At 37.1% G+C, this 27483-nt stretch overlaps 1 long non-coding RNA gene across 3 annotated transcripts in view; it reads left to right on the top strand.

The window, feature by feature from the left end:
* Positions 1–27483, top strand: part of LOC110366092 (uncharacterized) — a 221194-nt gene that overhangs the window by 152597 nt on the left and 41114 nt on the right. Inside the window, exon 3 of one of the 3 annotated variants that reach the window (XR_010473533.1) lies at positions 22071–22379. The exons of the other annotated variants lie outside the window; for them this stretch is intronic. This is a non-coding gene — a long non-coding RNA (uncharacterized LOC110366092). The remainder of the gene's footprint in view (positions 1–22070; positions 22380–27483) is intronic. 3 annotated transcript variants of the gene reach the window in all.

Raw genomic sequence — 27483 nt, 5'->3', positions numbered from 1 at the left:
TGTAAAATGTTAATAGCAAGCTGTGTTGGCTGAGAAAGCTTTTTAGATAGATTTTTGTTTTGTTTTGTTTTTATTTTTGAGGCATGTTCTAGTTACCGGAGACCAAAAGTGTTCAATTCACTGTAGGAAGAGCACATAAACTATATTTTTAATGTTGATCCTCTGTACTAGTTTACATCTAAAACTTCATAGCCTTATCAAGCAAGCATAACTTCTGCTGATGTCAGTGTTTACATAAATGTGTTGCAGTAATGTCATGGGTACATTTATGCAACAATTACTTACTTTGCATAAATGTATAGCTGTCACTTAGACTTAATTGTCTTCATAATTTGGTTGTTTTCTTCCATCACTGGTGGTATCATATAGTGGCATCCACGGCAACTTCCCTCTCATACTCCATCTTTTTTTATCTATTTAATTTCCTTGCCTCATATATTTCCTCTTCTTTCTGTATCCCCTGCTATCTCATAGACTTACCCATCCTTGGCTAACCAGTTAGAAATTAAATAACTAAGGCTTATATTAAGCGTTAGTGCTTTTTAAAATTACTGTTTACATTTTTGCTGATTTTATTACTATTTACTAATGTGCATTAAGACATAGCTGAGGCTGACAGTGAGTAGAGCTTGTTTTTATGTAACAAGAAAATTATTTTGCCCTGGATTTTACTAATTTCACATCTAAAATCCTCATGGCAGACGTGTGAGGAACTAATTTCAGAAACAACTTACTCTCAGGCTTCTGAAAGTCTTTTTCCTATCTACTTGGCAATTAACAGCTGTGAAAATCAGCTCGTGGTGGGCAGGAGCTGATGCCCTAGATTAACCTATTTAAAAATTCTGGTCCTGTTAGACAGAGCCAGGCACAGTGTAATCCAGCTGCCTTTTTGGCAAGGGGACCTGCTTCCTTCTCGGCCACAGGTAGGAACTGCAGGTCCTCAGTCCCCAAGAGAGGATTAGTTGAGTACAAGTGACACTTAACGTTTGTGTTGTGATGAGCTTTTTATAAAGGATTGTCCAGGTATGAAAATAAAAGCTAACAAACAGAGAAGAATTGTCTTGCAAATGCAATCTGGGGATACTTGTATAGCCCCATATCTGTCTATAAATAAGACCTCATTTTCCACTTAATCTGGCACATACTGGCAGAAGTTAAATTTTATTGCAGCAAATGATTTTGTGAATAAATTGCTTTGTGGCTGGCTTTTTTTTCCCTCTCCTAGCCATACTGATTAAACTCTGCACCCTAACTATTACATAGTTGTTAAATCTTCAGTAAAAAGCCTTTTAAAATATTACGGTACAATAATTGTCGTATTAAGTTTAAACTGAATTTGAATTTAGGATTTTTAAAATCCAATTTAACAACGGAATAATTACTGGAATATTTATTTATATTAAAAAAAAAAAAAAAGGTAAAAGAAAGGTAGATTTCTGATTTCCCTTGTAAGGTGCTGGGTGTTGACAGTCTGATTTTGCAGGTCACTCAAGCCCTAGTACTAGAGACCTATTTCTTCCACTACAAACTGTGCAAACATCCATGAGTTTGTATCATTCTCCTTTATTTCTCCTGTACCCCTGTGGAACATGAGTATCTGCTGCAAGTGTAAGAGCATATTGAGCACTCTCCTGGGGCCTCAGTATTTTGAAATTGAATGTGATTGGCCATGCTGTCTGTCTGTCTGCTTATCTCTTAATCCCCTGGATTATGGTGTTTCTGCAAAAATCATTTCTTTAAAGATGTTAAATTTGTTCCATAAGCTTTAAGTGAATTATGGCTGCCTTTGTTTAATTGCAGTTGTTAGTCTGCTCTTCCAGCTGCCACTTAAAAAACATTTCTGTCATGAGGTTGGAGTCTTGTAGGCAAAAGTGGATTGTTCTTTTAAGAATGTAGGGGATATGTGACAGAGCATTACATTTACAGTATTAAAAGGAATATATAGCACTTTGAGAGCTTAGACTACCATATGTGACCCATAGATGTTATGGTAAAGTAGCAGCCAAAATTAATTTGTCAGATTTAGTAAGCAAATATCCCCACTAGTGAAATAGGATCATTTTTCATTCCACGTTTCTTTCCCCTTTGGGGCCGACTCAGACCTCATGCTGTCTCTAAATTATTGAATTAGGTCTTCCTTGATCATCCAAAGGTCGTGATGCCTAATGTGTGTTAATGTGATAGAAGTGTCAGACACAATTAGTTTCAGTAGTAAAACAGGTTTATAGCCCTAAATGCAATAAATTAAAGCATGCGGTAGACTGCTGCAATCAGGGAAATTTCTGCACCATTAAGGTTTGATGGGGAAGTTCATGTCCTCTTTAGGTAGGAATGGGAAGCACTGGGTAGAAGATGGTATGATGTGCTTCACCACCATGATTGCTATTACTCCTTGTTTGAGAGATGATTTATCAAATGGACATATAACCTCAAAATTCCACTTTTTCAGGGCAAGCCAGGCAGTAGATTTTTATACTGCTTGTATATTCTCTTTGCTGGTATCTTTCTGGGGATAAAATTCCAAGGCACAATTTAGGCATGAAAACATCTTTAATCTTGATGCTGAGAAGGGTCCATGCTGTCAGAAACAGATCTGTTTCTATACAGCCTGCTACTGAAATTTCAAACTTCTGTCATGAAAAATTTAGCTATAAATATTAATAGCTGTGCATGATAGAAGTGAGTAAGCGGTGTGGGGGGGGGGAGTAATTAAACTGACTAATCTGGTGTGTTTGTTCTGTAATCTGTCTAATGGAGTAAGATTTTACAATTAACTACAACTGTATCTGTTTCCTGACTACAAGCAGAGGAGGAAAACAACAGCAACAACAAAAAACAACAACAAAACCAAAACAAACAAACAAACAAAAAATCACCACACGAAACCCTCAACCAGAGAGAAGCAGATAAGCAGGAGAGAGGTGGGTCAGTTTTAATAGAAACTTCTGGTAGCTTTGCTGTTGAAAGACAAAAGGCAATGCCTAACTGCGGTAAATATCATTGGTAAACCAAAGACCCACCTGTACGAGTTCATTTACCTTTACAGGCAAATGCTGAAGTATTACCCTGAGGCACTGCAAATTTAGACAACATATACAGAAACAAGTACTTCAGTAGCAAGGAAGCAAAACAGTTTTCCTCTATGAAAGGTGATCCTTCTGGGAAAAATATTGCCCTCTTAAGTGGCAATTCAGTGGTTTTAATAGTCTTGTATTATTCATGGGGAATCATCTCTCATGGGTTGTGGTTTCAGAATGGAAAAAGTCTTCTGCTTCTTTGAGAAGGAAGAGACTGTGCAAGTTGGTTTGCAAGTAAGAGAAGCTGGCCAAATTTGGGTGTCCGGCTTCCTCTGACAAAGGAATCCTCTTTGAGTGGTTGAGTGCAATAATAAAAAACTCAAATCAAAGCTTTCAAATCTGGCAGAGTTAGTGGGAAACGAGCAAAATTCTTGCCACTGCTCAATGGTTCTTATTTCAGTATCATGTAGTTTTCAAATGAAATGTGATGAAATACACTGACACAAATTATGGGGGGCATATTTAATTCTGAGGCAAAGACATCTAGAAAAAATAGAGAGCAACAGACAAATCAGAAAAGCGAGACTGAAATAAAGTAAATGCTGCAGCAGTCCCTTTGGGAGCCAGTAATCAAATGTATAAATATAAGATCAGAGAGTTCTGATTAGGAAGTGGAAGTAAAAATGTGATTTGAGAGTGAGCATCAAATTGAACTTGACTATATGATTCATTACTACCGTGAACTGCAATGCTCTGGTAGATAAGCAGAAGAATTTGGTGTAGGGGAGCTGTTCCACAGTGGTTAGAGTAGACCTGCAAAACATCTGCTTTGGTCTCTGCACTTGTAAAAATAAGGCATGTGACTGCTAGCAGCAAGAAGGGAAATCAAACCTGAAAGATGTAATCAAAGTAACACATGCCCTTTTCCTCTCACTTGGGCAAAGAGTGCCTGACACACACTACTGACACCATATAGAGTTAGAAAACGAGACATGTAAAGTCAACCAGTAGTCAGTAGTCTGAGTTCACGCTGTTTAATGAAGAAGTTTTATTTATCCAAACAGGAATGAAGTTCCCTAAACAGTAGAGAAAACCAGTGCTTTCCTTGAAGCTTTTAGAGTATTCAGTTCTAACTTTTGGCTTTAATTACAGTAAAAAAGCAATCTGAACATAGAACAAGGGAAAGGATCCTGCTACACTGACAACAAAGGCGTTAACCAAGTCTTTCAAAGGCAATCCAGCAACAGCAGATGTTGGTGAAAAACGTGCAATTTCAAAACCTATTTTTTTAAAAAAATTAATTTTCAAAAATTGAGCTTCTTTTCAAGACATCTTAAACTCTTCATTTATAGATGGAATATTGACTGTGGAAAACCTTGACCCCTCATTTTGACTGAGAAATGCAGAATGCTAGTCTTAGTGGGATATTTATCTCCAAACTGTGTGGTAGACCTCAGTAGATTTAAAATATTTTGTGGATTTTGTATTTTTTTTATGTGAAGGCAGATGTGAAGCACAAATACTACATAAGGAGTGTTTTCTTTTTCAAAAACATTCACACTAAATCTGTTATTAAAAAATAAAAATGAAGAGGCCTATGCAAATTACAATAAAACCCTTAATCTACCAAAGTGCTTCAGCAAATAAAGATTTCTTTGGCTTTAATATGGTAATTCTGGGGTTTAAATTTAAATACATACACAAGTGATTCACAAAATCAAGGCCATGTTAGAGATGTTATCTGAACTGATTTGTTGTTAGAGTTATTTCATTTCTGTGCTGTTTGCCATAATGTGTTTTAAGGTTTTTCATTTAAAATTGTGAAAACCTAAGGAAGACAGAATTACTAGCATGGAATACAAAACCTATTATGGCTGTGACCACCCTTGTTTTTATGACAGGAGTAGTTATGGGCAGTCCTTTCTGCACAATTCAGTGGATTTGAGTTTCCTTTCCTACTGAGTCAGCATATATTCTCATCATCCCTGTTTTTCTAGGCAGAGAAATCAAGGCACAGAGTATGTCAACAACTTATCCACATCCTGTGCAGTGAAACTAGTGGGACCAGGAATGCGATCCACTTGAATCTGACCCGCACACAGCTGGCCCTGCAACATCTCCTAATTTTCAGGCAGAATATCCTCACTAAACCTGGATTATTCAGTGCCAAATCAATTGCGATGCTGTTATCTGCAGTTCTATGAATGGCTGTTCTTCTACTGGGACTCAAAGACTAAGATCATTACCTGGTAGGGACAAGCTTTGACATGGTTTGAGAGATTGCCCCAGCTCCGAACAGCTGGATGTGTAGTCCATGAGATCAGAGACCTCGCATCCAGAAGTACTATATGTCTTAAATCTACATTTTTAAAGTCATATGACTCCTTCTTTCAAAATAATTTCCAACATAAAAAGTGTATTGGTTAAAAACCATAAGTGTCTGACAGCATTCTAACATGACTGCAGAAAAAGTCTTCTGATAAAAAAAAATCAAAAATGTATCCTATATGTTAGTGATATCATGCATAGGAATCATTGATGCCATCCTGTTTAGAGGACTGGTACCCATTTGTAAAGTTCTTTACTGGTTAGTGTTTTGCATAATTTTATATGTGCAAGATAAAATCTCTGCCCTGTTGAGTCACATTGTAAAGTACCCCAGCTGAGTCCCCTTTTCTGTTCTAAGACCAAATTCCTAGTGTTTTATTCCTCCTCTTTATGTTTTTGCTCAGAGCTGCTTTGTTACCTTCTCAACCGATAAGAGTTAGTTAAATTTGCTTGTGGAATTTTTGACCTTAACTTGCAGTTTTCTTCCAGATCCACAGCCTATTTCTAAGAAGCAAATGAAAAGAAAAAAATAAAGCTGACTGTTTGTAGGCTGAAAGGTTATCATGCAGGACTCCAGCATAACTGGAGCACATTAAGGAATCTATACATCAAAGAAATTGACATCCATTTGCCTAAAACCCTGACCTTCTTCTTGCAGTCCCTTATGAACTTTAATCCTTCAGGTCTTTCTATTTAATGTGAACTGCACAGAAAAAAAAAAAAAAAAGCAGTCTGATGGTGCTTTTACTTACTCAGAGGAAAGTTTCCTAGTAAAAGTTTACATAATTCTAAAAGTACTGCATGTTTTCAATCTCAGGCTGCAGGCTGGCCCCAGGATGCTCAAAACTTGGCTAAGGTCTGTACCAAACGTCAAAATAAGCTTTCTAGGAAATCTGCCCAGATTTTCTGGAAGATGTTCCAATGGCCATGTTACTATCTTGACTTTTATCTTTTTGTGATGAAAGGTGAATTCAAATAGCCTTGCTGGAGTTCATTAGGTAAGGTTTCTTGGTTCACTTTCTGTGACCAGCTGGGATATTATTTTTGGTACTAGGTGTCTTTAAACGTCACCAGGTGTTCATAGGTGTTCAGCAGAATGAGTTCTCTGTAGCCACCCTATTCCCCTCAGCCCAGTGCATGCTGCACAGAAACACTATTCTCTTTACTTGTTGTAATAGATCAGAATTGTAAAGGTGAACTTAAAACTGCAAGGGAAAAACGAACTGGAGGTTTGAATGAGTCACAGCAAGGATTTTTAAGTCTGCTTCTCTTAGGCCTGCGTTTTGGCACTCTGACTCTTGGACAGCATATGTCCCTCTTGAGCAGAAGGAATCATTCAAGCAATCTGTGCTGAGACTTGTCAAAGTCTAAATTAAAATGCAACTATCTCATCCTGGTTTTGTCCTGGGCTTTTACAGCATGTTTCCTGCTAGTAAACTAGAGAAGGGGGTGGGGGATATGCATTTATTTTGGTCATAATCTACATTATTGATTACATATTTTACATCTTTTTATCTCTGAAACTAAAGCTTTATATCATTTGTGTCTCAAGAGAAAAAGAAGCTGGTGATAAGATACTTCCACAAAAGGAGAGTCGCTAGCATACTTGTCTTTTGAGACAATGTAAGTGTAGTTATTTTTTTTTAATTGCATTTATTATTGTGATTTGGTTTGTGTCTCTTGATCCACAGAATCTCCACAGAATGGTATCAAACTTTTGGCCCATGGCTCCTAGCTGTATTGCATTTTATTACAATCACCTTCATTATACGAAAACGTCGTAATTATGCTCAAAATGCTTTGAAGTTGAGAACAGCGCTGTAATGAGTTCAAATGTCTATGTGGTATTTTCCCAAATGGCACAGAAAAGAAAATGTACAAGGCATTGCAGGAACGTATAGTGCTATGGAACTTGAAGAGTTTAGTTATTTCAGGGAGCAGAACTATTGGCTAGAATTCAGATCTCGTAAATTAAACTCCCTGTGCTGCAGCTGACTAGCCGAGTGACTTTAGGGAATACTCTCATTCTTTTTGTACATTTTCCTCTTTGATAAAATAAGTATAATGTGACTGCGAAGAGGCACAGTGAGACTTAAATCATGTTTTCACAAAGTGCTTGAGGATCATCTAAGGAAGGGTGTGTATAAGTGTGATTATTTATTATTTCATAATTTTACTCTTTTGAAGTGCATGAGTGTTGCTAAATTCTGTTAGCTTAGGTGCATAGAGGTGTAGTAAAATTACAGATACATTTTCCTAAGTAGCAACAATACTGATGTTGGGAATCTGCAATGCTAAGGGAGTTGGGCAAAATTTAGGGTTGCAGGTGTAGTGGTAGCTATCACAGCAGTGCAAGTCTCAAACATTGTACATGAGGAGAGATTCACAGGGTTTTCAAAGAGCTTTAGGAATGGATATAGCAAGCTGGTCTGCTTTGTTCACCTGGTTTCTTATCTTTATTCTTTGATGTTTTAATATATAAGGATTGGTATTTTACCCTTCAATGCACTTTGGTTTTTATTTTACTTTTTAGCTTGAAAAGTAATTATTTGAAAGAAAGCTTATGTTTTTGTTGGGGCTGAATGGGAAATGAAAGAGGGGAGCCGAGTGCTAAGAAATGTGTTCAGAAATACTTGAAATGTTTCAAAGCTGACCATTACAAAAATCCTTATGTAGGCTCAGCAAGAAGTGTTCCCTGTTATTTGGAGGACTGCAACTTTTTAAAAGCACTCTGGCCTCAGAAAGCAGTTACGATAGCCAATACTGTCAGATGGTATTAAAGACACAGGCAGGGAACAAACATGGTTTTGACACTTTACTCCCAATATGAGCATTCTCAGTGCAGGCCTCGTGGGTTAATTACTTGAGCTCTCACAGAAGGAATCCTGGCTTCTGCTGCAGCAGCTTGTCGCAAGACATGGTAAGAAATCACACAGGATTTTGAGCTTGTAGCCTGTGAATGTGTGTCACCCTGGTAACCATTTGCACCTGCAAGCATGAGTCACAAGAGTTGAGAAATTGTAGGGGGATTTTTTTTGTAGTTTTCTGAGCATCGGAAATTCTTCATAGACAAAGCCACGTAGAACAGAAAAGAGCTTTATTTGACATTCCAGTTGTTTGGTGGCCATGATCAGAGCACTTACTCCAGTCCTCTCTGTCCCACTGCAGTGCACATGTATGCCGGCTAAGGGTCCATTTCATTTATTTAACTTAAGCTGTTTTAGATGGTGATAATTATATCTGTATTTGGTATATAGGGAAACAAGATGGAATTTGTCAGTAACTACTACGTTTCATTTTAGGGTTGTCAGACACTTGTTAAAAAAAAGAAAAAAAAAAAAAGGTTTTTTGCAGGTTAAGAAAGGCTTTTGTCAGAAGTAAAGCATACCTTAGAATTCTGAGCCAGTACACAGACCACGCTGATAAGCTGGTGTTTTATTCTACAGATATCTCTCTAATAAGGATGGTATTTGCCCTCTTACAAAAGCCGTTTGATGTGAGGAGCTGGATCTTATAAACTGGGTGGCTTCAGTGGGGAACTAACAACACCAGCTGAGGATCTGTTCTTACCAATTAGATATTGCTGTTTTGTAGCACTTTTTATCCCTGTGTCTCACAGTGATTTGCAAACATTAATTAAATCTTATAGCCCCGCTCTGATGTATGTAAGTGTTGTTAGCCTTAGAGATGTGTGAAATATTCATGACAAAATTGGAGGCATTCAAGGTTTACCCCCCCACAAGCTCAAGAATATTAAGGAAACACAAAGTTATTTGAGATTATCTGCATCAGAGAATTTGTCCATCTTTTCCCCTCTCTTCATATATTTCTTCACAGACAAAATGTCTGCGATGTTTGTGTATTGCATTCTTGTTATTGTTCCATTTTTGAACAGGAATGATTGCAGTTTTCTCTCTCATAGTTATTTTATTTTAGTTCTTTGTATTTCCTAATTAGCCAAATCTGAATAGCTGTCCACTACACAAAAGGAGATCGAGTGACTCCATGTCTACTCAATAAAACTGCAACTTTAGGTAGAATTTATCTGGGTAAAGATTTATTATGAAACTGTAATGGGAGAAAGAAACTGTAAAGCAGGAAAACTTGTTATTGATTCCACCATAGCTGTAAAGGAATATTTTCCTCTTTGTACCACTGTGGGTGTGTCTGGATTAGTAACTCAGATTTATATTGGGTTTTGAAGTGAATCTCCACTCCCCGTACTTTAATTCATATCACAGAGAGGTATTGTAGCTCTTGAGCTGCATTTATTTGTTATAAAACAAAAAAAGGTACCCCAGCCACAAGTGGACCATCAGTTAATGGGAACAGGTTAGAACTCACTGAGAACGAGCAGCAGCTCTCTAGTTTCCCAGATCCATTCCTCTCACTCTGCACTAGTGGAGACCCACACCGTGAGTCCCAAATACACCCTTCTTTAACAAACATTTTAAGTCTCAGCTCCCTGGCATTTATGAGGATGGCCAGACTATAAAGAACCAATATAGTTCTTATTTTGGGTCTTCTTCACCCCATGTGGTAGGGAGGGGACATCAGAGTGACTTGAATGACCACATTTATATTCTGCCCTATGCTTTTTGGTAAGAATATGTTTCAGTTTATGGAGGAGTCTGTTTTGTTTACTCTCTGTGCTGTTTAAGCTTTGATTTCTTTATTTGTTTTAGTAAGCAATTATGTTTGGTTTCCTTAAAACTGGTTTGCATTTTGTTGTGCAGCTCTAAAGTAGTTGGTTTGGGTTTGGCTGGTCTGCCCTTGCTATGGTTACGCAGCATGTATTTTCCAGACTGTTAATAGTCTCGGATTCTATACAGTTTTTCAGTATAACTGAGCAAGCAGCAGGAAGGGAAAGTTAAGGCTATTGAAGAAAAGGTTTTGTTGGAATATTAGAAATACACACATGATCCACTGGACTGGGATCTCACAAGTATGTAGCAAAGAGGGCTACAGTGAAACTTAGATACAAGACACTGAATGATTTTTTTTTTTCCCATGTCTACTATAATATATATAATCTATCACAACTTGCTTTGTGAACTTTGTTCACTGTATTAGAGTCACAAAACCCTAAACTTCACATTTCAGAAAGCAGATGAAGTGGTGTGTTGAAGTACTATGGGGTCTTTTCTTTAGGAAAAGATGGCTTCCCTAATTAAAATTGTTTAAGAAAAAAGAAGCCGTGGCCATTTCTATTTTTCTGGTCATTTTGCACTATGCAAGGATTTTAAACTAGAGAATGTCCCTTTAATATGCTATCTTATACAATTGGTTTGATCAGGCTCTAAAGGTGGGAAGTTCAATTAGTGTGCGTAACACTGAAACAAAACTCCAAAAGACCAGAACAAAGTATGCTGTTTTAAATTGTCTATCCTACTGTGTAGCTCAGTGTCAAAAAGAACCACTAAGCGCCTCCCCCCCCACACACATCACAAAGTAAATGGCTTGCTTGTTATTTCAGTTTGCTTTTGGTTAATGGTTTGTGATAATGAAATTTCATATCAGGCAGATTTACCAAAGGTGTGGATGACAGGAGAGAAAAGGAGGCTCTGTAGCCATGTGGACATATGTGAGTGTGCTACTTTTTAGCTCTTTGTTTAGATGTCCACTGCATGGAATTTGATGAGTTAGCAGAATTTGGGAGACATTTTTTGTCTTTGATAATTTGCTAGCAACATTTCCCTGTAATGCTGATACTCTGTATTTGCCATGAAAATTCAATGCATTGTGTAATCATTCCGTGATTTTTAAAAACAAAATAAAAAAAAGAGCACACCCCCACACACACGCACAAAAAAAACCCCAACCCCTATGTTATCGTTTTCTTCTTATTGATAGAGTTATAGTGGTACCAATCTACTACTCGTGAAAGGCTACAAACAGCCTGCTGGAGATCAGTTGCAGATTTCCTTGGTCAGAAAATTTTACACCAGCGGAAGGCTTATTTGAACTATGAATAGTTGTAAACTGCTGTGTCTAGTTCTAGAGATGAGCTCAGGGTATTATCCACCAGGTACTTTGGGATTCTGGCTTGGACCCATGTATCTCTAAGGGACTATAGAATGATGCTCAACTGTCGTTTTCCCATCTTGGAACTATCAGGTGGTTCTACCAAGAAGAATACCTTGGAAATTATATCAGAGTTAATCTTATAGACCCAGGGACATGCTGCAGAAATGTTCTGCTGAGTCACCCTAGTAACCAGCCCAAGTGCAAATCATAGTTCTGCAAAGGAAAACAAAAGGCAGGACAGAAGAGCAGGTGGTTCTTTAATGAGAAGGAAAATCGAACTATCAAGCCCAGCAGGCTACAGTGGCAAAAGGAGCAAAATGGGGCATTTTGCCACTGAATGTTTTGGAAGTGGAAGACTTAAAACAAGCTTAGAGCACTGCAGTGTTCCAGCTCCCAGGTATACTGAAGAAGCTGTCACCTAAGCAAATATTAGGTAGAGAAGAGGCTATCGAATATATTTAATAGCTGTTAACTTTAAACAGCAAAAAGATGGGAAATTTGAATTTCTAGTCAGGTACACATGATAAGCATAAGGTTGTGTTGTGCCATAATCATTAATTTGAAAAAGAAGTGTTGCATTTGGATCTAATCTAGTTAGGATCAGCTCCCTTTTAGTTACTACCGCATTTTAAGAAGGCAATTTTTCAACTCTTTGCTAAAGCATTTCATCACCCGTATTCAAGGCTCTGACAAGATACCAACTCTTGCGTTATGCATAGTAATTGCTGCTGCCCTCTTTGGATTTACTTTCTGTGTTCTTTCTATAGCTGGAGTACTGCTTCCAGATCTGCTTTTCTGGCAAGGATATTATAATGAAACAAAAGTGTCATAATTTCTCATCACGTGCAATATATGCAGTCTGTGATTTTTCTTTTTTATAAAATGAGGCATATAGAGACTTAGTATAAAGTGTGTTACATCCTCAAAATGAAAAAGGTACATTTGATGTATTAACTGGCTAGAGGAATGACAGGCAATGGGGTAATTCATTAGGGATCAGGTACAAAAATTTGGCAATCAGGTCTCTGATTAAGATTTACTTACCAGTGACTGCTCAATGCATAATTAAGGCAAATTGTTCATAGACTTCAGTTTATGCAGAATCATTGCAAATACTCAAATATTTGAGCAGTTCGTTCTCATGACGCTTCATTATAGGCTTTAGTTCTTTCATGATATAAAGGATATAAAAAGTATAGCACTAACATAATTTAGCCACAGTTAAAGTTCTAAGCTGAATTTCTCAACATGAGAATCTGTCTAATAAATTATCCAAATTTCAATATTTTCCAATTATAATTTCTAGTTACGCTTAACTTTGAGATGTCTGAAAATTAAAACACAGCTCGTTTTTGATACGTTAGTAATCTAAAAGCAATTATCTAAAGTTTAGGATATCAGCTATCCTTTTGGCTCTAGGATTTACTATTATAGTACTTTCAGAGCAGCTTTTTCTCATTGCCACCCAGGCAAGCTTCATGTTGCAGAAATTTCATTGAAAAGCAATAGTTGTGCAAAACATTAGGCACCTGGAGTTTTACAGGAAAGTTCTTAATCTGACTCTTTCTATTAATTGTAAAAACCCTGAGAAATCCTATGTGGATTCTTACAATATTTCTTTGAGAAGTGAACGCAAAGTTTTTCTGGATCCTACGGATGATGGATAATTGAAATTCTTTTGGATTCTGACTATCTCAGATGTTCACATATACAGAGAGAATTTACAACCTATCTGCTTACTGCTGAAAGCAAAGTTGTTATGTTAGTACATCAGAGATCCAGAAATAATTGCAGCCTCATCATGAATATGAACATCCAGCTGGGATTTAAAATCCCAGTGACGAAGCGCAAAGGGTAATGCATTAAAGCTGAATTCTCATTAGTGAATTGAACCTCCACTTTGTGGTGGGTACAAAATGTCCATGCTAGTTGGAAACTAAAGGAGCAAGAGAAGGAAATAAGCAAAGCTTCTGAGAACGTGGCCTGGAAAATTATAAACGTGTTTGTTCAGGAAGATGTTTTTAATTAAGTGCCTAATACCCTGGTCATACCAAATAATTTTCCTGCAGTTTGGATAATCAAGGGTAGAACTACTCTAATCTCTTCTCCTCCTCTTGAATTTGGTGGCATAGATACATATGTTGGACTGAAGACAGTTTTGTTCCGTAGCACCTTTTAGTCTTCTGACCTTTATCAGCTCTGTGCTGCAAGAGAAACAAAATTGTGCACAGGTTTTGCATAACAGCATTTTGTCTAAGCAAGCATTTAATTTCAATTTCTTCTACCCAGATGAGTTTACAGAGCTGTGGCCACAAATATCTTCCCAATTAAAATGTTGTAAAAACTGATATATTTCCATGAAATAGGTGTATGTGCATATATCAACACACATGGTATATTGTGAATGGGGGAGGTTTTGCAGACCACCTTTTTTATCAGTGCATTCCCTTCATCTGTCTGTATTGTTAGCTAAGACCACTGACTTCTGTGAACTTTATTCAAAGTACTTGCTCTCTTGATAACTGCAGTCATTCCTCTGACAAAGCAGTGAAAACTGACAACTTGGCCATCTAAAGGAAGAAGAAGCAAAAAAGAAAAGTGTCGGGCTCTGGGAAGTCTGCCCTGTGTGCAGATCAGCTCAGGAAATATGTAGTTCCACAGGTAGAAAAAAAGTGTTTAGACCTCAGAGCATATTAAATACATTTGAGATTTCATAGGCAAAAAGAACACTCAATCCAAATAAACAGTTTTAGGAAAACTTTACATTTGATACAGTTCTACTTTAATAAGATTTGTTTTCTGCTTTTTAAGCAACAAAACCCCCTCACTAATAGCAGGACATTGACAAAACTGCTACTACTTCATCTCTTGGTATCTATGAATTTCATTGAGAATGTATGTTTTAACCAGCCCTTCCTCTTGCATGCTTGTTGCATTCAATTTTTCAATTATCTGGAGTTGACATGGAAATATTTGACTCCTAAGATCTTCCATTCAGCAATTTCTGACCCTAGATCAAGTATCATTTTAAATTAATGATACTTAAAATAGTAAAGCCACAAGTTGAGGGAAGAAATGACCTTATGGAGGTTCTTATATTAATTCTGTCGTGTTATCTTCAACACTAACCATGAATGCACATGAGCTCCAAGCATAATGGAGATATTTAGGAGACTATCACCTTCATTTAAGAAGGAACTTAAATTGGTTGCCAGTTTGGTTATATAGCTAAGAATAGTACTGAGCTTTATGACTGTATCTGGTGTTATCTTTGGTAGATCATATCACAGGTGAAAGAAGTTGATGTATTTTGATGGGGAACTTGTACCTCTGAACAAGATTTTGATTGTGGGTAAGATGGCACAAAATTAGTTAAATGGAATTGCTCTGGATTTCATCAGAATGAATGAGATAAAATCTGGCCCAGAGCCCAACAAATGTCCCAGAACTGCTCACTTCCAGTCAGATGTGATACTGTTTTTGATGAATATGTTCTATGGTAAACTTCCTCCTTCAGAGATATCTTTTTTTGAGCTCTTCTTTATGAAGTGCGAAGGCATTCTGCCTGTCTTGTTATCTAAGTCCCATTCACAGCACATAAAATCATGACATTTTATTCTTTATGTAAATGTATTATAGAGAAGTAAGGCAAATAAAAAGTAATGAGAAGATGAGCTTTGATGGTACTGTAAAACGAATGCAGTATTTCAGTGAAGCAAGTGACAGCCAATAACGCTGCCCTGTTTTATCTTTTTGAACACATTTTGCATTTCATTCTAGTGCTCTGCATCAATTCACATAATATGCCTGTTGATAACAGGTTTATTCAAAACTCATTAAAAGTTATAGAAAAATGAGGTTTGCATAGAAAAAAAGGCCTTTGAACTTTCTGCATTTTCCCCCATCCACCTTTTTCCAACCCTCAATGTATACAGCAAAAGGCTAACATGCAGATGTCAATCAAACTTCTGTTGGCATTACTTGTCAGTAATTCTCAAAAACCTTCAAGTAAAAGAAGCACGTGTAGGATACAGGCCTGCCAAACTTGGAAAGGCTGTGAACCTAAGGCAGTCCTAGCTGCCATTATTGGGGATTGGGAACCACTTAAAAGCACTCTAATAAAGTGGAGAAGCATCGTGGTCCAGTGATATTTATTTCTGAGCATATGAGACTTTGGTGTTTGTTGGAGGTGCCAGGCTGAGAGCCCTGGAGGGAGCCACTGTCAGCTGGTGTGTGGAGCAGCGCCTGCTCTGCTCCTCTGCCACAGCTCGCCCAAGGACCCAAATGCCCTTGTGCATTCATGGATCCTCTCCAGAAATAAAAATGTAGCTTTTTTTTTTTTCCCTTCTTGCTCATTTCATTCTTGGCTGTATTCCTAATTCTGCCCACGAGGAGGCCTATGAGTAACAACTGCTAAAAATGTGGGGATGTGGATACCAGCCCATTTGAAACTGGGGGAAAAAAATATGCATAAACCAACAAGTCTGTTAGTCATGCCTAAGTATCCAATAGCCTTTTTCTTGTAGCTGCCCTGCAGCAAATCTTCTATTATTCATTGTTATTTATACTCTACTATATGTATTTATGCTATAGTTTGAAACTGCTTTGTAGGTGATCTAAGCAGATGTCACTCTAATTTCTGTAACTCTGAATGCACTGTAACCTATTTAACCTGTTTGCTGTATCCTATCATATTTATTTATGTTTTTTCTGTGACACAATATGGAGTAATGGTTGCAACAGGAACTGCTGCAGTTGGGAATAAGCAAGGGCAGAGAGACAGCACAAGCAGCTCCACAAGGTATGAGAACCAGTCTGTCACTGCAGTCAAGACATCAGCTTTCTAGCTGCACCATGTTTTTGGGGTAATCTTTGCAGCATGCTTTCTGGAGGGCAATGCATGAGATCCTGTCAGCTGGCTGCAAGGAATAAATAAGTTTTGCTTTTGAAATGACTGGATAGAAACTTGTTAGCTCTCTATTGGCAGCAGAAGTGCCTTGAGTATGTTGCCAGCAGATTAATTGGCACAGCACTCCAAGACCTTTCAGTAGATCAGCTGTAAAAAGTCAGGTTTATTAAGGTGCATGAAGAACAACATTTCTGTCGCACTTGGGATCCAGCTATTGACATCAGTGTTTTACTGAATCACAAAGCAAGCCAATCCCAGGCTGTTGGCATTTACCTAGGTAAACATTTCCCATGGGCTGAAGGAGGAGGCATCAGCATGAGGCAGCCATGTCTTTTGAATGTTCCCTCTTCTTCCTGGGACACTGTTTTCTGTATTGCCTGCAGAATTCTCTTACCTTTCTTCTCCACTTCCGTAACTTTGGATGATCACAGCTCCCCCACTGTTCCTGCCACTACCATCTGCTGTTACCTGCAGAAGGAACTGAGAGAGCAAGGGTTTGCTGCAATATCATAGGCTGGAAGTACAGATGGGGACTCCACTTCCTAAATGCATCTGTGTCATCTCCCTGACTTGTTGTGAAGAGGAAATGATTCCTCACTATTTTGAATTTTCACTTCATTTTTCTCAGTAGCCTGCTGATCTCAAAGAAGAAATAAAAAAATCCTCAGCTCCTTGCTCCCCTCTGGCAGTCCATGTTTAGCCAGAGTGAATGAGGAAATTATTTTAGGAGAGGACAAAGCTGGGAAAGATGGGAATGGGAGGGGGGCAGGGGACGTGCGTTGAGGAAGACAGAAATAGTTTTCTGTTAGTAGTGAGTCAACTCACACAAGGGTTTCAAGGCAACTCTTTAGCACACATCTGCTATACTTGATATGTTGCAATTTCTGTCAGGATTTCCCCGCTTTTGTGGTTTTTTTAACAATTTAGGCACAACCAGTTATAACAGCTGCTTTTTTCATTGTTTGGCTTGCAATGAAGAAATAGTCAAATGAAAATATATGGTTGCTGATCTTTTAAAAGTATTTTTGGAATAATAAAAAAGTGCTCTTTTGGAAATATAAAAAAAAAGGTGAACTACTAGTGGAAGACAAAAAAAAAAAGTCATTACACAGGTAGGACTGAAACAACCACTGCAGTACAAGTTGAACTTATCAATCCTAGAAGGTAGTGATAGTGAACCAAAGTTAATGAAAGGTTAAGACCAGTGATATTTTATAGAACTCTTTGAATGTGATAGTGCTTAAGAAGAAGCATAGAATCTCTAAAGAAAGAAAGGATTGGAATAGCTCAATGAATAAATATATATTCTTGGATAATAGAAGTTAGCTGAAGAACCTAGCGGATCCCAGTCTGCTGGTTGTTCCTGTGCCATCGCTTTGGTATATATCTGTACTACTTGTGGCTTTATAATGTGTTAGGATGTAACAATGGTGATTTATCTTTTGTTGTGCAAGCTGTCTGCCAATTTTATTTCATGAAGCTATTTTAATTATCTGCCCGGAAGAACAAAAAAACAAATTAAAAATCATAAGAGAGTAGCAGATAATTTTGAAATTAGATTGCTTTCACCTCCACAATCTCTGACCCCCTGTCTGTCTTATAAGACGAAGCAATTGGGTAGATGCTAATGTAAAAGTGAGGAGATGGAAGAGAGTAATATCACACATATCTATTAAATTATTGAAGATTCTGAATTACTTTTTCAGTGGAATTTTCTCATGTTAATGGCATGTTTCAACTCCTGAGCTCAACACTGTGCAATAAATCTTATACAATCATCAGCATTTTAAAATTAATATATTAAACTTTGAGGATGCGTATGATCTTTTTAATACAACATATATCTTATTTTTGATGCCGTACACTACTCAACTTCTTTCTTAAGTTAAGCATTTAGCTTTCAGCTCCAAAAACAAAAACCCATTATAAGTGAATTAATACATAGTATAGCTGCCATTTGTTTCTTTTAGTGTACTTTACATTTTTCCTTTCTGATAATTCCGGTTGTATTGTTTGCAGAAAGTTACAGGTGCATATAGAGAGATTGACTAGTCAAAGAGCACAAGAGCCCTTTGAACTAAGAGGAAGGAATAAAGAAAGACAGTAGGTCAAGGAGTGACTGTACAAGGTGTCTGAAAAAAGAAACTAAAGGACGGGAAGTGGCTGCTGGGGTTTGATAAGAAGCCTAGAAGCCAGCCTTGGGAACTAGTAATAATATAGGAGATGAGTAGGAGTGAGTGAAAGTCACAACAATGTGGAGACTGAGAGAAACGCTTCAAAGAACTTTTGTCCTAGGACATAGATGAAATTGGTTTCCTTTTTCCAAAGAAATCTGGAAGGCTGAGATGGTCAGTCTGGGACAGGGATCCAAGAAGAATTTTAGTTTCAATGTCTGTTCTTCAGAATGAAAAGATAGCAAGGCATGATTATAAATTCACCAGAAATAATGCCATGACGCAAAATTTATGTGAAGACATAGCTTATTAGGCTCATTCTGAACGTGACCAAGTATACTCAGAAAATATCCACTAAATAACCCAAACCTGTCAGTCCTAAAAATCAGTGTTTCTTGCAGTTCTTCAGAGAAATTAGGTAGCTTTTACACATGCCTCAGGCAGCCCTGCAAAGCCATAAGTGCAGGGCAGAGGTTATGTGTTTTTTAATGAGAATTAAAATATTAATAGAGAGCAGCTGAATGCTAGCCAGAGACAGAAAACTACTTTCAATGAGAAAATCTGGTAGATAGGCAGGTTAAAAGCCCAGACCACCATATTGTGTCAGCATGTGTGCCATTCACAGATGCTTTTGTCATCCACATGCATGCAGGTTGCTGCAAACAAGCTTCTAACTCACTGACAGACATTTCTGTCTGCTGTCAGAGACCTTCAGCTGTTTTCTGTGTTGAATTGATTTATAACTTCTTGATATCAAGCCTAGCAGTATGTGTGCTTCATGGGCTTTCAGTGGATGTGCCAGAATTTGCAAATCACATTTATGTTGAACTTTTTGTCTTAGTTTAGTGGTGTCATGTCCAGGAAGCAAATTCTAGATGGTGGAATATGGCAATAAACCTTTTATTTTGCTTTGTTTTTAAGCAAGTTAAATATTCTGAGTTTTAAGCCAACTATTAAGGACTTTTGCTTTTTGTACTTGTCATTCACCACAAAAGTTTTCACTGCTTTGAAAGTAATTCGGTTTTTGAGCTTGAGAACATGCACAACTTTGGTGGGGGTTTTCATGTCATTGTACCTTCTTGCTAACAAACATTTTAACTCAAGTGTTTATTATAAACATGAAGTTATTTTTGTGAGTGTCACTTTCTGATGGGTGGATATATTGTTGTTGGTTAATTGGGTAAGGTTAGAAGGAATCTGAGATGTAAATGGATGTCAGTGATGCAGGTATTTTAGAAAGAAAATAGATGGAAACCTAGTTCCCTGCTATGGCATATTTTCAATTAGCTGGTTTTGCCTGGTTTTAGAACTCTGTCAAAAAGCCTAATTTTATAGACTGGTGGATAAGAGATGAAGTATTTCTGTTACTTGTTTGTCTGAAAGGCAAGAAATGGGACTTTGCTAAGACCAAGCCATTTCTTGGTGTCACGCACTATCAAGGAACTGAAATGTGTTCTCAAGTTCAGTTCCATGGATTAAAATATCTTTGTGTCGTGGGCACTGCCCAGTCCTTTCCTACATTCTTGTTTACCTAAAAACCTTTCTGTATACCTGTATACCTATATTAAGGGACATTCCTGAATGACATCTAAGGAGACTAATGGTCTTTACATAAGCAAAGAGCTGTACTGATAATATCGCCCATTATTATGGGATAAAGTGCCTCTAAATGAAACTATGTGAGAAGACTTTAAAATTCTCTTTTGCCATGATTTTATTTAATGGGGTTGCACTCAATTTTATAATATTGTCTCTATAATAAATGGTAATAAACCAATGTAAATAAAATAATATAGTTACTGAGAGAACTTTGTAATTGAATAGGCAGTTCTTGTATGATTAAACACCAGCTTTCTGCTACATATTTTAGTTAGACATTAGTTTTAAATTTATTTTTTTACAAACTTATTTTTGCTTTAATTAGCATGACCTAACTGATCACTCATGTATAGTGTCAAAAATGTAGGGGCATATTTTTAAAAATTAGAAAATGGTGTATGAGCAACTTTGGTCTTTGTGTTTCTGAATTCCAAATGAAACATATGTTTAAATAAATAAATAAATAGGAGTGAGAAGGTGCTTCAAGAAATTTCAGCACAGAAACGTGCAAGTCTGACCAAACAGCAGCTGTTTGAATGGCTTCAGTGTTTATAATAACCAGTGTTTTCTGAAATAAAAGCAAAATTATCAAATTTGCATCAATTGTAATTACGAAAATCCAGCGTTTAACTTTTTTTTTTTTTTTTTTTAAAGCTTAAAAAAAATGTAGCTTGTCTTCATCATATCACAACAGAAAGGTGCACTATCCCTGTGACTGACAAAAAACTACTGGTGGATTGCCCCATGTCAAATCAATTGCTACTTTAAGACCAGGTATTTTTCAAGAGAGTGGTTTCTGGTTACTCTGTTGAATACAAATTACAAAAAAAGCTACAAACTACAGATACTTATCGAAGCTTTCAAAGCATGTATTCAGTGCTCAGGAAAGCCACTGGAATAGCAATTGCATAGGCTTTGTTGCAAAACCTGATTTAAAACAGGAACCAACCTTTCAAGTTTTTCATCTTTGTTCTGCCTTTGTTCTTTGTAAAGCTGAAGGAAAGGCTCAAAGAGGATAGTGGTTTCTCATTCCTACCTAATTACTGGACTTGCTGCCAACTTCAAACACCTTGACTGGTTGCAGGTACTAATACATGCAGTATGATGGTATGTGTGCATGTAGGTAACTGCCCCAGCAAACACCTTCATTAAAGTCCTGGTCCCTGAATTTCTGTTAGTCACTGTCATCTGGATTTGTACTGATGGTTCAGATGGAAAACTTTACAATCTCTTGTTCCTGGAAGAAAATCTTGCTTAAAAACAGTAAGTACTTCCAGCTCAAAAGCACAATCCTTGGAGGCGTTTTACAAAGAGACAGGCATGAGGTTATTATGGAAAACCACAAAGTTGCAGCAGAGCAAATGTTAAGCACATGGTGCAGGGTGATAAGATACAATGATTCATACATATGTATTTTAAAGGCTGTTTCTGGTATCTGGAAAGCTGCTGTTGCAATTATATGTCTTAAGCGAGCATAATTTAAGAACAGTACTGTATTGGAGACAGCATTTGTTAGTATGCTGATATGGTCTGGTTTGTTCGTTAAGGGCGATTCACTGGCTTGGACCCATCTTCTAACTATCAGTGAATGTCTCAAAAGTCACTGCTGTAGAATAAAAGGCATCTTGTAACATCAATGTTATTTAAAGGAGCAGGAGGCTTTCTTGGAGATAACCTTAGATTTCCATAATTTCTGCCTTGCTCTATGGTAACATTCCTGTGGCTGAGTTGTTTGTTGAGAGAAAGGGCACACGTATCACACATGCCTCTTTATGGGGCAGCTGGCATGTTCTCAGTCTGTTTCACTTTGGATTTCCATAGTGTTTAGCATGTAAATTGTCAGCAGGCACTATTTCTTGAAGAAATCAAGAAATCAAAGTATGTAATACTTTGATATATAGTACTCTTTAAAAAGAATGTGTGAATTTTGGCTTCAAAACAAGAAAGAAATGCAAATGCTTAACCCTTCCACTCATGTGCACATGCAGATAGATTTACTCTTTATTTCTTATGAAGGTGGAGAGATGGCATTCGAAAGAAGAGGTCATTTAAAAAAAAACAGAAGAGGAGAAAGTATCTTCATCAACTGTATTTCCCATATTGTTAACTTTCATTCACTTCTCTTAGCTGGTGGTGTTCATGCCACTGCACATCTACTTCTCTTGCTGTTCTGATCAGTCATATTGTGTGTTAATTTTTCTTTCTAGGCATATAAATGGACACCTTTCAAAACCCAAAATAGTTAGTCAGTGTTCAGTCAATGGGTTGAATGAGAATGCTTCAGACGGTGAAGGGGAGATGATCTAGAAGAGTTACAGGTTCATTGTAAGAGAACCTCTGTTTATTTCTGTCTTTGTATGTGTGTAACCATTTTAAGTGTACATGTATTTATATGTACTTTAGAGAAGGACAACTAGCTTATATCAATGTATCAATACATATCAATGTATATTTGGTAGAAATACATAAGTTTATGCTAGAAGAGGGGGGCTCCTTCTTAGTATCAAAATATGTGCCATACAGCTTAATAGTTAAAGAACTTATACCTCCAGTAGTTTAAGCAGGTTTGGAGTCAAATATTTCCCAGTGAGATTCACGATCTTTCTTCCATGGCAATTTTCTTATAAATACTGGCATTTTGATCTAATCGGTCCAATAAAAAAAATTAACAGTAAGGTCTTCAGATACACTTTTGTATCCCTGGGACTTAAAAATACTTTGTACTGAAAAGGTTCAGGAGTGTCTAAAGGAAAATTATGCAACCTAAGTCAAGGAGACCATTCATTCTTCACTCAGTCTGATGGATATATTTTCATAAGGGGCCTCTGGGAGCTCCTCTAGCTCCCCCTCTGGCATATCAATTACATTAAGTAGTGTACTTTGTGTAGTGGTATCAGTGCTTTTTCAAGTGATATGTCACGATGAAGTTCCCAGCTGCTAAGGATAAATCTTGCAAGATCAGGCCCTCTGCTAGTGCTACATGAGTCCTACAAATCCGAGAAAAATAATTTGCTACTTAGGTTAGTTCTACCTGCAATGGAGTATAGGTTGTGTCTCTAATTTTTACAGGACTAGGAAGCACAATTATGCTTAATACTTGTCTCAGAAGTCTCATTTATGAGTAATGCCTTTTTTTCTGATCAGGCAGTCTGGTGCTTACAAGCACTTTGTGTCTCTCCACCCACGCTTTGTCCTTTCTGTCTTCATCTGAAATACTTCACTCTGGGGCTCGGTAATACATAACTGGTGAACAAATGATATGCTACAAGTGGGAAAATAGACTCCTGAGTAAATGAGTTGGTTGCTGCTGTTTTCCAATTGCCTAAGCGTTAGCTAGAACAACTCATAAAACCAGAGATTTTCAGTATTGTTTTAACATTTTCCACCTCTTTATGTTAGACTATATGTATTCTCATTCAAGATAAAGCATTGCTGCAGTAAAATAGTTTTATTCCATTGAATGAGAAAAATGGGAAAGCTGTTGCCACTATATTGTTAAAAATAAAACACACACCTGGCTTTTTCTGTAACTGTTCAGCTTTCACCATGTACACTGTATTCCTAATAATAAAACATATTTGTACATTTTTGAAGGTCTAAAATGTACTTTTTCATGGCAATTACGAAAGATTGAAAGATCCCATGGCATTTGATTGTGGATACAAACTGAGATTTATCTCTGCCTAAAGCTCATGCCACTTGCCTTTAGGTGGGATTCAATGACCTAAAGTATTGAGCAGGATATTGTTATTGTTAACAGTCATTATTACAGCATTGGCTATATGGCTTAGCTTGGCTGTACGAAGTTATCTTTTGCTATCATCAGTAACATTAAATACGGATTTGCTACCCTTTGATCTTTATTCAGTCAGTGTTCTGTTGCCGTAGGTACAGAAGGTTGTGTTTTTACTGCAGAAGAAGAAGGAGGTCCTTGTTGTTCAGTTCAGCATAAGCTTTACAATGTGTTATGTTCACATGGTGAAAACCAGGGCCTTTTTTGAGTTCAGTAGTTTAACTGGAATCCCTAGTGTGATTAGAAATGGAATTGAGAGGTAGAAGGGAGATGATTCTGAGGTGACTAAGGGAGTCATGTTTTGGTGCAGTGAAAATAATGAAAATAGGACACTTTGAAGACTAAGTAAGAAAGAGATGAGTGTTAAGGTAGTTAGTGAGGAACAGGTTACTTAATCAAAACAGAAAAATGGGCCTGGATGAGAGGAGATGTTAGAGAGAAACGTGATAATTTGTAATCTGCTTGATATAGATTATTCTGCATATTGCATTATTGAAAAGAGCTTCCCAAATGACTCTGGAGAGTTCCTGACCTCCCATCTTCTTCCTCTTACTACTCCTTAGCTCTTCTCAAGTAATGCTCCTTGCTTAGCTGTTTTCTTTCACCTATTTCTTTCAGAGTATTCCAGCATCCCTAACTTTGTTAGTGCCTTTTTTTTTTTTTTAAAAAAAAAAAGCTCTTATGCAAATACCCACATCAGCTGGACGTATATTCCTGGGGCACTGTGAAGACCCAGTAAAAAAAAAAAAAAATTCTTGTTTGTAGAACGCTTCTTCCTGGAGTATAAAGGAGGTCAAAAGAAATTCTCCACAGGAGGCTAAAATTCTGCTTTCAGTTTACCTGTATAGTCCCAGGGATTATAGCTGCTTTTCACATGGGGCTCTGAAAGGAAAATTTGTTCCTGTAATTCCAGAGCTGAGAAAAAGTAGAATAAAGATTTTGCCTAATTAGTGCTACCTTTTAAAGGAATATTTTAAGCTGCCTGCCTTCAGCCTGAACCATTTGATGGTTTCCAAAAATCTAATTTAATCGTATCTGATTGCTTGCTGGAATCTGCAATTAACTTAGGTGCAAGGGAATTAGCATTGTTTGTCAGATGCTGCATAATTTACCAGGAGCTTCTTGTGGCACATATATGTAAAGTGTGTTGACTGTTAAAATTTATTGGCCAGAGTATTTTAATCCTATGATTGACTGATTTTTACTGCTTCCTTTCATTTCTGTCCCCAGGATGACTCAGATATGAAATACCATGTAATTATATTCTCTGTACTACCAAACTATTCCTTGCAATTATGCCACATTGTAGTTGTTATTTCAAAAGATTCAAAACTACCTATCTAGAAAGTTATTTTTGGGATGCAATTTGTTGCTAGGATGAAACTAAATTTTCAGTAATTCTAGGGATGATATTGAATAAAAAGCTTAAATAAATTAATTTAAAAAGTAATTCTTATCTCAGAAGACCTCTGAAATTCCTTTCTTTCAAAAAGGGTAGAAGTAGTTTTAGAATACACCTTATTCTGTTTGGACTCACATTTTTGTCCTATTTGGGAGTCAGTTCTTATATCAGTTGCATAACTAAACATAGCAAGAGAACTGAAAAATTGACCAACTCCCTGCAGGAAAAGTTTTAGACTAAGTGTTTGGAGTGTCTTTCTGAGGTCCAGATTTGTATCCCAATCCTACTCTCAAGCCTTCTTTCATTATAAATTTCTGAATACCAAAAAATCTCAGGAGACTTTCACATAGTCTTTGTGCTTCATTTTTTTCTACAGTTTTACGAAGGTAAAAATTCAGATGAAAGTAAGCCTCAGCTTAGGTCTTGGTTCAGGAATTACAATTGTTACAAGTTTTCATACCTCATGATCTGAAAGAAAGGCTTCTACCATCTGATATCTCTCTTGTCTTTCAAACTTGGAAATTTGCACAATTATTAACATCTGAAATTCTCTGTAAAATAACTGTGAAATTAAATTGGGAAGGCAAATATTTTGACTGGAATACTGGCCTAATCTAAACTTCAGCAGCAGCTCTGAAATTTAGGAAGGTCATATGTACTCTGTGGTAGCCAAGAGGTTATCAGAAACTATGGCTTTAAACTGTCATTTAGTTGGAAGATATCACAATAAACCTGGGCACCAATGATAAAATTACTCTTGCCTTGTGATTTTGTCAGTCACATACACAAGATTATGCAACTTTCATTTCCCAGGTACAAAGCAGCAAGTGTAAGCTGACATAATAACGTGAGAATCTGCAGTCAGTTCTGCTTGTCTCACATTATGTGTTATTTACGTTGAAGCCAGGAAGCAAATTGCTTAGTTTCATGGTTCTGAATGCATTTACTGCCTTCTTTTTACTCTTCATAAAAGTGGTGAATACTGTCTCTCATTTAAAAGACTGTGCAGATCTTAAATTTCTCAAGGAATAATTCCCATAAAGCTGTCACCAGCTCCAAAAAGTGAGATAAGGGGAAAACAGCACAAGCCCAACCGACTTGATAGTTTATCATTGTGTGAACCAATCCCAACTGATGTAACCATATCAGAGACTTGCAGGTGTTTAGATTTTAAGATGACATTTGAAACTGTAAAAGTAGTATTTGCAGCAAAAGCCTTGATAAATATAATCCTGTCTGAAGCTCTGTGTACCGCCTGTACCACCAGTACTTTAGGGGAGGAGAAAAGGTTCACTTACAGTCATGTGTAGACTTAACAAAAGTTATTTAAAAGCTTTTTTTGAGACTGTGAACTGACAAAACCTGTCAACTCCTCTAGCCAAAATGGACTGTCAAGTGATTTGCACAAAGTGTGTATGGAAATCCAGAATGGCCAATCTATAGAGTCAGATTTAAGTTGGTGGTTGGGTTTCTGTTGTTTGTTTGGTTTTTGTTTTGTTTGTTTGTTTGAGGTTTGGTTTGTGTTTTCATGGGGTGTGTTTTATTTTGTTTTCTCTGATAAAATCTACACACTTCGGGAAGCAATTGTCCATGGAAACTAGTGTCCCCTTCAGGCTGCAGCCTTTCTGGAAGAGCCTGAGCCTGACTTCTGAAGTGACCCTCAAACACTAGAGAACAAGATCTCATACAGCAAATTGACATTTCTTTGTGTATATATCTGGATTTAGATACTTGACATACTGCTTCTCTGCTTATGGGGAAGCAAGAGCAGTAGCCATTCCTACATTTGTTCCTGAACTTTCTTCACATTCTGTTACCTTTTACCCTTTTTTCCTTTCCGCTTTATCTTTTTCTGTTCTCTCCTATTTTCCTTTCTTCAAAGCCTTATATCATGTGTTATTTTCTTTTTTCTTTATCATTTCATCAGTTTGTATATTTTTGTTATTATTCCTAAGTCACTAAAATGAACTTCTTTCCCCTCTTGCAGAGCATGGTCTTGTTAAGAAGATGCCAAGTCTCAAAGAGTAGTACAGTAGTCAGTAGTACAACAAGTCATGTATTAGTAGACTCCTAAGCAGAATGTAGTGGATCACAAAAACAGAAAACACTTTGTGCCCTTCCTGAAACAGGGCTGGAAGTCAGTGATCCTTCATTGCAAGTAAAATATTAGAGAAATGATCTCACAATGATGATTCAATAAATCTGAAGTTAAACCTCTTTTTTAGATTTGAAGA

This window comes from Columba livia, chromosome 6 (genome assembly GCF_036013475.1).
Source record: "Columba livia isolate bColLiv1 breed racing homer chromosome 6, bColLiv1.pat.W.v2, whole genome shotgun sequence".
NCBI classification, from domain to species: Eukaryota; Metazoa; Chordata; class Aves; order Columbiformes; family Columbidae; genus Columba; species Columba livia.
This window is presented reverse-complemented; position numbering and strand designations above follow the sequence as displayed.